Below are 10,292 nucleotides of genomic sequence, written 5' to 3'. Positions count from 1 at the left end.
ATCAAATTGGAATAACAAATTCCTTTTCTCAGGTTTTAAATAAATATGTGTAGGACCTAGTGACATCTAGTGGTGAGATGACAGACTGCAACAAATGAAGCGCTGCCTTCAAATAATTATGAAAAAGAAGGTCATTCTTCATTTGCAAAATAAGCTTCTGCTTCAAAATGTTTTCACTTAAAGCATGTGAAAGGGTGGTATTGCACCCCCAATTCACACACGGGATGGGACGCCACAAAGTGCAAAAACAGGACACAGCTTCGAGGGTCAAGTGAAAAAAATGGTGCTGGTTTATTGCCAAGTGCGCATGTGCACAAAAAATAATAACAAAAAAAACAAATAAAGAAAATACTTGGAAATAACAAAAATCCAACAAGCCCTTCATAGGCAAAACAAAACTACCTTGTAGAGGCACAAAAAAGGCAACCTCGCAGCAAGCTCACCTACAGCCATATGGAAGCACACCCTCCTACCCCGTCTCCCCACTAGCTTTAAATAAGGCCACCAATCAGCTACTCATTGGGAGAACTCACTCTGATAGGTAACACCTCTCTAAACACAATCATTATAATAGCCATAGACAATATAGTTAACACCATAATATCCTCTCATAATACCTATAAATCCCCATACATATTTCCCCCTTCAAACATACACTTTAAATACATCATATTAGCAATAATAATGATACCACGAATTATTCACGTCCACTCACCCCCCCCCCGTCATTAGCAAATACCAATTGTACTGTCCTGGGACAGAATAAGGATCTGCATCCACTGTGGCTCGCGTTTCCACCCGGACCAATTTGCGGACGGACCTGGGAGACCGGCAGTCGACTCGTGAGTGTGGTGTTGCGTTTGATAAACTAGAGAAAGTATTGTTAACTAAATGGAATATGTAACTGAACCAGTGGGTAACTCACTGTGCGCTGTGTTAAGTAAATAAATGCCGTTGCTTGAACCGACGTGTGTTGTGATTGTTTGTAGCCGTTAGCTTCGCTTAATATGTTATATCAAATGTGCTACGAAACTCGGCTTGGAAATGCCGCCCGTGGACAACGCTGCTATGTGTGGCCGGCTCCGGGCTAGATGGTAAGCTCTGGGAAAACGAGCCCCTCGCTTTTCACATTTCCTCCCCCCTGTGAAGGCTCGTCACTAGGGTGACGAGACAGGAAGTCTGCAACTGGATTCAGTTTCCCTGCCCTGTACTTAACCTGAAACTTGAATGGCTGCAACGACAAAAACCACCGTGTAATGCGTGCATTGGAGTCTTTCATTTTCCCCAACCATTGCAATGCCTTATGATCAGTCTCAAGCAAAAAGTCTCTTCCCAACAGGTAATATTTGAAAGTCTCTAGAGCCCATTTCACCGCCAAGCACTCAAGCTCCACCACGGAGTACCTGGTCTCCCGGGGGAAGAGCTTACGGCTAATATAAGCCACAGGCTTCTGCTCTTCAGCCTCTCCTTGGAGAAGAACGGCCCCCAGTCCCACTCCAGATGCGTCTGTCTGGACTGTGAACTGCCCCTCAAAGTCTGGACTCTGCAACACCGGTTCACAGAGCAATGCTGCTTTCAGATCCTGGAACGCCCCCTCATGCACTGCCTCCCACCTGACTCTTGTGGACCCCGACTTCCGGGTCAGATCCGTGAGAGGTACAGCACGGGAAGCAAAGTCTGGGATGAATCTCCGGTACCATCCAGCGAGCCCCAAAAAAGACCGTACGTCCTTCTTGGTCTGGGGTCGCGGTGAGTCCCGGACAGCCTCTAACTTGTCCTTTTGAGGCTTAATCACCCCGCCTCCGATTATGTGCCCAAGGTAACTGACCTCTGACTGAGCCAAGGCACATTTCTTCGGCTGGAGCGTCAGCCCAGCTTTGTGGATGCGATGCAGCACTTCTCCCAGATGCTGCATGTGCTGCGACCAGGTGGCGCTATAGACGACCACATCGTCCAGATATGCTGCTGCAAAGCTGTCGGTGCCGTCCAGCACACGGTCAATCAGCCTCTGGAAGCATGCAGGCGCACCCTGCAGGCCGAAAGGCATGACCGTGAACTGGTAGAGACCTTGAGGGGTACGAAAGGCAGTGTAAGGCTTTACTCCTTCAGCCAATGGAACCTGCCAATACCCCTTGCAGAGGTCGAGTGTGGTGATGAATTGCGCCTTTCCAAGACGCTCTATGAGGTCATCCAACCTCGGCATTGGATAGGCGTCAAAGTTGGACTGAGCATTCAGCTGCCTGAAATCAACGCAGAAGCGAAGGCTCCCATCTTTCTTAGGCACGAGAACCACTGGGCTGCTCCAGCCGCTGTTGGACCGCTCGATGACCCCCAGCTGCTTCATTGCCTCCAACTCCTCCTGAAGTGCGGGCAACAAGCGCTCGGGGATACGGTACATCCGCTGTCTCACCGGCTGGGAGTCCTTGAGTTGGAAGTCATGCTCCACCACTGACGTGCGCCCCGGCTGCTCGGAGAACAACCCCTCGGGGATGATGGCCCACAGCTCCTGGGCCTGCTGACCCGTCAGGTGGGAGAGGTCGGGCTCAGTGGTGGGAACCGGCGTGGGAAAATACTGCTCCGGGACGTCCTCATCCTCCCCCACAGCTCGTACCATCAGCTGGTGACTAAGCGGCAACTCCCGCTCATGCCACTCCTTGAGGAGATTGATGTGGAAGGCCGGTCTGGTCTTACGCCTCCCTGGCATCTCCAGCTCGTAGGTCACTGGCCCCAGCTGACGGGTAATCCGATATGGCCCCTGCCAACGGGCCAGAAGCTTGTTCTCTGTTGTCGGCAACAGCAAGAGAACCTGCTGTCCTGGCTTGAAGCTCCTCTGCCTTGCTGACTGGTCGTACCACCGAGCTTGGGTCTGCTGAGCCTGCCGCATGTTATCTTCCACCAGGCCAGCCATCTCCTGCAGTTTGTCCCGCATCTTCAGGACGTAGGTGAGTATGCTGGTGCTCTCGGTGGGTTTAGGATTCCCCCAGGCCTCCCGCAGCAAATCCAGAGGGCCCCTGACTTGACGCCCATATAACAGTTCAAAGGGCGAGAACCCTGTGGACGCCTGCGGTACCTCCCTGTAAGCAAAGAGGAGGTATGGCAGCCACTGGTCCCAGTCTTTGCCGTTGTCTGCAACAAACTTCCTTATCATGCTCTTCAGAGTTCTGTTGTACCTCTCTACCAGCCCGTCAGTCTGAGGATGGTAGGGAGTGGTCCTTATCCCGCTTATCCCCAGTAAACTATAAACTTGTTTAAGTGTCTTGGACAAGAATGCAGTTCCCTGATCTGTGAGGATTTCATGTGGTATGCCTACCCTAGATATCAGTTGCAGTAAAGCACGTGCAATAGCGCTAGCTGTGATTTTGCGCAGGGGGAAGGCTTCTGGGTATCGGGTAGCATAATCACAAATAACCAGAATGAATCTGTGACCCGACTGTGTTCTTTCCAACGGCCCAACTATGTCCATAGCTATTCTGTGGAAAGGAACACCAATGATGGGGAGTGGATGTAAAGGTGCCGGCTTAACTTTGTGGCTACTGGTAAGCTGACAGGTGGGACAAGACTTACAGTACCTTTGAACCTCACTGTATAACCCCGGCCAGTGGAAACGTGCAGCTATCCTCTCAAGCGTCTTACCATTGCCAAGATGCCCTGCCCAAGGGATATCATGGCCTAATGCCAATACCTTCTCCCTTAGACACTTTGGGACAATCAATTGCTCACTGCTGCCCCCTTCAGGTTGCCGGTACAATCGATCCTCACGGATAAAGTAGTGCTCGCCCGATAACGCTGCCGCCACCCCAGTCTTCTTCCCATCTATCTCAGTGACTTTACGAAAAGTTTCTTGTAAAGACTGATCTTCTTTCTGTAATTCACTAAAATTACTGGGAATCTCCCCCACAGTTTCTTGCGACACATCAGGAACTGGCACCTGGTCTCCCAGCTTCTGCACTGTGCCCTGCAGTTTCTCCCTCCGTCTCTGTCTGCGGCTCTTTCGCTCCTTTACTTTCTCAGGTAGGCTAAAGTCATTCTGACTGAAGGGCATCATGTCTAGCAGTGACCTATTAGCCTCCGTCTTAGCCTTGGCTTGAGACCGTGTTGCTACCATGCTAACTGGCTTGGTAGACTGCACTAATTCGGGTAGTATGGGTACATCCTGTCCCAACACTACTGGCTGGCTCAACCCTTCAACTACCCCCGCCTGTAGCCAAAAGGTCCGCCCTTTAACCTTTAGGCCTATCTCAGTCACAGGATACACATGCTCATCCCCGTTAACACAACACACCCTTATATACTTTTTCCCAATCTTCTCTGACCCGTCGATCAGATAAGGCTGAACTAAGGTCTGTGTACTGCCTGTATCGAGGAGAGCAACAGTAGCTTTGCCGTTGACATGAACTGGGACCGTCTGCACTTTGCTGACCCACTCCTCCGATTTACTACCAGGTCTGGTTACAATACACATGCCCATCTCTTTGGCCTTTTTGATGGGACACTCTCTGCTTATATGCCCTGTGTGCCCACAGTGGTAACATACAACATTCACTCTGCTCTGTGTGGCTGTAGGTGCTGGGGCCTGTCTCGGCTGGGAGTTAGATGGTGGGTTGTATGGTGGTCTAGGGTGGGAAGTAGGGGAAGGGTGAGGCTGTGTGTTTAGTGCCCTACTCTGTCCAAACCCCCTAGGACCAACTCCCCCACTGAATCCCCCAAACTTACCCCCGGCTGGTGGTCGGTTGTAGCTCTGGTACCGGAACGTCTTCGCCCCCGGGCGTGCAGCAAGAAACGCCTCTACCAGCTCTGCAGCCTGCTGGCCAGTCCTCGGGTTATGCTCCTTCACCCACACACGCACATCAGGAGACAGAGTTTGCAGATACTGCTCCAAGATGAGGAGCTCTCCGATCATCTCCACAGTCTTTCCGTCTGGCTTGATCCACTTTCTATAAAAGTCCTTCAGGCGGGTGTACAGCTCTTTCGGCGTCTCTCCTGGTCGCACATCTGGATCACGGAACTGCTGCCTGTAGATTTCTTCGCTGATCTCGTACTTTGCGAGAATGGCATCCCTCACCTTGCTGTAGTCCATGGCCTCCTGAATATCCATCGACACATACGCGGAGCGGGCCCGCCCTGTCAGGTAAGGTACCAGGTACACAGCCCATTCAGCTCTTGGCCACCGATAGGCCACCGCCAGCCTCTCGAAGGTGGTGAGATACTGTTCGATGTCATCCCCTTCCTCCAGTTTCGGCACCGCTGCTCTGGTCCAGGCGGCTGGAGACGGTGCTGCTCGTTCTGGTGGGTCGGCTGGTCCAGATTCCGGTTCTGATGGGGCTGCTGGTAGTGGCGATGCCATTAGAAGTCGATCGCCCTCACCCCCTGGCTGACGTTCAGCACCGCCACGCCTTCGCTCTTCTTCCAGTTCATCTCGGACATTGTTCAGCTGCACCTGCACGCTACGCCATCTCTGCTCCTGCTTGTAGGCCTCACGCTCTTGGCCCTGGAGGGTTTTCTGAAGGAGGCTGTAGAGTGAAGCCAAGTTTAAGGTCCCCAGGTCCTCTGCTGCATCATCGACCGCTGGATCACCTCCCTTGGCTCCGTCCTCTTCCTCATGTACTTCTTGCCCTCGCTGCAGCTTATCCCTGGTTAGATGTCGGATGGACATCCTCGGACGCATCGACTCCCGTCTTCCGGAGTTATTCTTGCTGCTCTTAGAGGGCGCCACTATCCCACCACTGCCACCAACTGTGAAAGGGTGGTATTGCACCCCCAATTCACACACGGGATGGGACGCCACAAAGTGCAAAAACAGGACACAGCTTCGAGGGTCAAGTGAAAAAAATGGTGCTGGTTTATTGCCAAGTGCGCATGTGCACAAAAAATAATAACAAAAAAAACAAATAAAGAAAATACTTGGAAATAACAAAAATCCAACAAGCCCTTCATAGGCAAAACAAAACTACCTTGTAGAGGCACAAAAAAGGCAACCTCGCAGCAAGCTCACCTACAGCCATATGGAAGCACACCCTCCTACCCCGTCTCCCCACTAGCTTTAAATAAGGCCACCAATCAGCTACTCATTGGGAGAACTCACTCTGATAGGTAACACCTCTCTAAACACAATCATTATAATAGCCATAGACAATATAGTTAACACCATAATATCCTCTCATAATACCTATAAATCCCCATACATATTTCCCCCTTCAAACATACACTTTAAATACATCATATTAGCAATAATAATGATACCACGAATTATTCACGTCCACTCACCCCCCCCCCGTCATTAGCAAATACCAATTGTACTGTCCTGGGACAGAATAAGGATCTGCATCCACTGTGGCTCGCGTTTCCACCCGGACCAATTTGCGGACGGACCTGGGAGACCGGCAGTCGACTCGTGAGTGTGGTGTTGCGTTTGATAAACTAGAGAAAGTATTGTTAACTAAATGGAATATGTAACTGAACCAGTGGGTAACTCACTGTGCGCTGTGTTAAGTAAATAAATGCCGTTGCTTGAACCGACGTGTGTTGTGATTGTTTGTAGCCGTTAGCTTCGCTTAATATGTTATATCAAATGTGCTACGAAACTCGGCTTGGAAATGCCGCCCGTGGACAACGCTGCTATGTGTGGCCGGCTCCGGGCTAGATGGTAAGCTCTGGGAAAACGAGCCCCTCGCTTTTCACAAAGCAGTTACACACTTGCATACGAACATACCTTTGTGTAGTACACTAAATTTCTGCCAAGTGTTTTCCCCATACTACATTAATTCATTGTCACAGGGTTGTTTAGTTGACCTTTAAAGGCAGCATCTCGTCACATCCATATCTGCATCTGTCACACTTCACGTCGCCCGTAATGAAAAAGTGATTATCTCAGATGGGGAAGCGCCGTGCGAAGCTACAGAACGCGGACGGTGCCGCGTCTGTGATTAATGCCCTGCGGATGATGGATTGATGATGGGTTGCTTCAGTGCGACTGACAGCATCATATTTTCTGTGTGATTGATTGAAACAACAGTCAAGTCTTCAAGAGAAGATGAGGCTGAAGCAGCTGAACCAAGCAGATATTTGTGTGGATTTTTAACTTAAAAACCATCAATAGGCCTGACATTAATTTTGTAAAATGTCCCACAAACCACTGTTAGTGTTTCATTCTTATATTTGTTGTACGATTCAAAAGTAAAGTGAACTTAATTGCATGTTTTGTTTGTTTGTTTTACTCATTTTCAGGCATCCACACCAACGTATGAAATCTATGTTTTTTGAATAAAACACAAGAAAAAAAAAAGATTGTGCATATGGCAATAGGGTTTAGAATAAGTAAAGTTTACACCTAGCTTTCTTTTTTCTTTTTTAAATGCTTAGTTTTAGTTTAGTGTTTGTTTGTCTTTTTTGGAATATGGAGTAGGTTTTCTCCTGGTCCTCGGGTTTCCTCCCTCAGTCTAAAAACATGCAATATGGGGATTAGGTGAATTGGACACTCAACATTGTGCCCACAAGCACCTCACTTCACTTCACCTCACTTGTATGTATCCATATGATCACTCAATAAAATATCATTGATATCGTTTATAAAAACTGTGATAATCCAGAACCTGTCGACTGCTGGACTGGGCCAACCCCACTGTTGTGCAACCTACCTTGCCATCTTGCAGGTTCTAACAACTGCAACATTTAAAATAATAATGTATGAGAAACTTAAGAAACACCAAGAAAGTCACCTTAAGATCATCAGCACAAATAGCTCAGTCCATCAGAAGGTTGCTTGTGTCTCTGAGTCTGTGAGTTCAACTCTTACTGTCAACTGAACTTGTGCACTTCTTTCAAACTTCAGACCAAAATAAGAAGTTAAAAATACCAGCAATGTGTTGCTCTGCAGCTCAGTAAGAATAGCTCCTGCTGGAAGAACAGGACTTGTATGTCTGAGGTTGTCAGTTCAAGTCTTATGAAGAACTCAACTGTTTGAGTTCAGTGTTCAATGTAAACAGTCAAAAGCTCTAAGAGAACCGGGAGAACTGTGAAGAGCGGATAACTCAGTGAGCAAGAACACTGCTGTGAAGTCCTGAAGTCATTGGTTCAGTTCTTGTGAGGAGCAGGTGCTTTTAAAGCTCCTCATCCAAATTCAAGAATAAAAGCAGACAGCAATCCTAGACGAAGGCGGCCTTTGTGGTGTGGTGGCTTTGTTCCAAACTGTAAGGTTGTGTCTCAACAGTGAGGTGGCAGGTTCAGTTCCAGTTCTCAACCCAGCAGCTATTCACTGGAACAGAACCAAACCTAACCTAACCTCTTGCTGACTGACACAACCACACAGCACACCAGGTGGCCAGCAGGTCTCAATTGAGTCGTACCACCCGGTAGCCAACCCCAATTGAGTCGTACCACCCGGTGGCCAGCAGGTCTCAAGTGAGTCGTACCACCCGGTGGCCAAACCCAAGTGATTCGTACCACCCGGTGGCCAGCATGTGTCACCTGCCATCAGGTTGAGTCACACAGGTTGTCGGAGTGTCAAGCACAGCCGAAGTCCACCAAGTAGAAGAGTGGTGGGGGCCATCCAACTGTCTTAAATCCACATTCAGACACTTGGGTCGGCCCCCACCACCCAAGTGTCTGAATGTGGTTACCTTTTGCTGCACAGTGTAATATAAAGTATTTGACCCTCTCACTACCTGCCCTGCATCTCCTCCGCTCAGCTCACCTCTCAGTCCCTGCCCTGCCCTGCCCCACCCCAGCAAGGCTGCAGAATGGAACCTGCAAGGATGTGGAATTGAACCAGTCACCTTGTGACTCACACATTCCCATGGTTGTGAACAAAACCACTGCACCACCAATTCTTACTGTAATTAGGACTTTCGGTCTCCTTTCAATCTTCACTTTGGATGTTGCCCTTTAAAACATCATGGTCCTCACAAGAACTGAACCCATGAGCTCTGGACTTCAGAGCAGCATTCTTGTCCACTGAGCTACCTGCAACTTCTCTTTTTCAGGTTCTCTTAGAGCTTTTGGCTGTTCACTTTGAACATCGCACTCTAACAGATCACCATACGATTTGAACTCATAACTTTTGACATACAAGTCTTATTCTTCTAGCACAAGCTATTCTTACTGACCTGCAGAACAACACGTTGTTGGTATTATTAAATTCTTATGTTGGTCTGACGTTCTAAAGTTGGAAGAAGTTCAGTTGATTGCAAGAGTTGAACTCACAACCTCAGAGATCCAAGACTCCTTCTGATGGTGTGAGCCATTCATGTTGATGATAATCCTCAGACTTACTTGGTGTACTTAACCTTCTTGTCCGGGTCAGAATTTTGAGTATTCTGAACTGGAATTTTGAGAACAGTCACTTAGGGGTTATCATAAGACTTGAACTAACAACCTCAAACATACAAGTCTTGTTCTTCCAGCAGAAGCTATTCTTCCTGAGCTGCAGAACAATATGTTGCTGGTAGTTTTTAACTTCTTATTTTGGTCTGAAGTTTGAAAGTAGTGCACAAGTTCAGTTGACAGTAAGAGTTGAAGTCACAATCTCAGAGACACAAATCATCTTCTGGTGGACTGAGCTATTTCTGCAGATGATCAGAGGGTGAATTTCTTGGTGTTCTTGAGTTTTTAACATTCTCAGAGTCTTTCAAACATTAGAATCACTTTAATCAGCTGATCTACTTCATCAGACGACAAAGTTGTGTTGTTCAAGTCCTCAAGTTGTCAGACTCACTTCCTCATGGTTCTTCAAGTCAGTAAGGTTTAGGATCTTGTCTTTTTATTTCGGCCACCAGTGTGAAACTCAAACAGACAGACAAAAGCTCAAAGTTTAGTATGTCGTCCAAAATCAGTCAAAAAAGTCATAGTATGGTATGTCGTCCAAAATCGCCTCAAAAAGTCATAGTATGGTATGTCGTCCAAAATCGCCTCAAAAAGTCATAGTATAGTATGTCGTCCAAATTCTGTCAAAAAAGTCATAGTGTGGTATGTCGTCCAAAATCGCCTCAAAAAGTCATAGTATAGTATGTCGTCCAAAATCAGTCAAAAAAGTCATAGTGTGGTATGTCGTCCAAAATCGCCTCAAAAAGTCATAGTATAGTATGTCGTCCAAAATCAGTCAAAAAAGTCATAGTATAGTATGTCGTCCAAAATCAGTCAAAAAAGTCATAGTATAGTATGTCGTCCAAAATCGCCTCAAAAAGTCATAGTATGGTATGTCGTCCAAAATCAGTCAAAAAAGTCATAGTATAGTATGTCGTCCAAAATCAGTCAAAAAAGTCATAGTATAGTATGTCGTCCAAAATCTGTCAAAAAAG

Source organism: Solea solea, chromosome 1, assembly GCF_958295425.1.
Source record: "Solea solea chromosome 1, fSolSol10.1, whole genome shotgun sequence".
NCBI classification, from domain to species: domain Eukaryota; kingdom Metazoa; phylum Chordata; class Actinopteri; order Pleuronectiformes; family Soleidae; genus Solea; species Solea solea.
This window is presented reverse-complemented; position numbering follows the sequence as displayed.